Below are 1,311 nucleotides of genomic sequence, written 5' to 3'. Positions count from 1 at the left end.
GACTTGCACCCGGTGAGATCTAACATAAGAAGTGAGGTAAGACTGTCTTGGGGAAGAAGCAGCAGCCCAGTACCCTGAACGACAAGGCACGAAAGACCCAGCCCAGCTGATCCTCGGGGGCTCCTAGCAACGGCCCGGGCGGCAGTTCCATGTAGACGGGGGAGCGCGCTCGCCTCATCCTCACCCCTGTCCTCCAGCTTCTCCTCCCGTCCACGGAACCCGCACCAGCGAGGCCGCCGCGTTCTCTGCCGCCGCCCCCTCTTCCCACGGATGTGATCTTCGTGGTGGGGAGCCAGGTTGTTAAACTACCCCAATGGATGCAGACAGTGATGTTGCATTGGACATTCTAATTACAAATGTAGTCTGTGTTTTTAGAACAAGATGCCATTTGAACTTAAGGAAGATTGCTTTGGAGGGAGCAAATGTAATTTATAAACGTGATGTTGGAAAAGTATTAATGAAGCTTAGAAAACCTAGAATTACAGCTACAATTTGGTCCTCAGGAAAAATTATTTGCACTGAGAAACAAGTGAAGAAGAAGCTAAATTTGGTGCCAGACTTAGCTCGCAGCCTGCAGGAATTAGGTTTTCAGGTAATGTTTACAGATTTTAAGGTCGTTAACATTTTGGCAGTGTGTAACAAGCCGTTTGAAATCCGTTTGCCAGAATTCACAAAGAACAATAGACCTCATGCCAGTTATGAACCTGAACTTCATCCTGCTGTGTGCTATCCGATAAAATCTCTAAGAGCTGCATTACAGGTTTTTTCAACAGGGAGTATCACAGTAACAGGTATTTTGTGGGCCCAAGGTAAAGGCTGTTGCTACCGCTGTGGAACAGATCTACCCATTTGTGTTTGAAAGCAGGAAAGAAATTGTATAATCCATCACTCAACTAGTTAGAACCAAACCGAGCACCTTTTAAAACCTGCTGCACATTGGACCCAAAACAAAAGGAAAACTGGACCAACAGTAATTGAGGAAATAGACTCTTAGATTCATTCATGGCTGCAGTGTGAGCTCCAGGCCCTCTGGGTTTTACTTCAAACCTTGCTGTAATATAAAAAGGAAGTTTACAAGACATGACTTTGCTGCTTTTACAAAAGGACATTCTATTTATTTTCGCAGTAATTCTCATGTCCCCGTAAGCAGAGCTGTCACAGAGTGCACTACCTTAAACTGTTTCATTAGTGTCATTATTTTTTCCCAGTTTGAGCTAATGTGTTTTATTTGTGAATAGTCTTTTACATTTTTGTATGCTGAATATGGGCACCAAAGAACCTGTAAAAGTTATCTTTTTCAATTGAATGTGC

At 43.9% G+C, this 1,311-nt stretch overlaps 1 pseudogene; it reads left to right on the top strand.

The window, feature by feature from the left end:
* Positions 1-231: 231 nt before the first annotated feature.
* Positions 232-896, top strand: LOC112916824 (TATA box-binding protein-like 1 pseudogene; annotated as a pseudogene).
* Positions 897-1,311: the final 415 nt, after the last annotated feature.

This window comes from Vulpes vulpes, chromosome 8, assembly GCF_048418805.1.
Source record: "Vulpes vulpes isolate BD-2025 chromosome 8, VulVul3, whole genome shotgun sequence".
In the NCBI taxonomy this organism is placed as follows: domain Eukaryota; kingdom Metazoa; phylum Chordata; class Mammalia; order Carnivora; family Canidae; genus Vulpes; species Vulpes vulpes.
The sequence above is the reverse complement of the archived record's forward strand: the minus strand, read 5'-3'. Positions and strand labels throughout refer to the sequence as shown.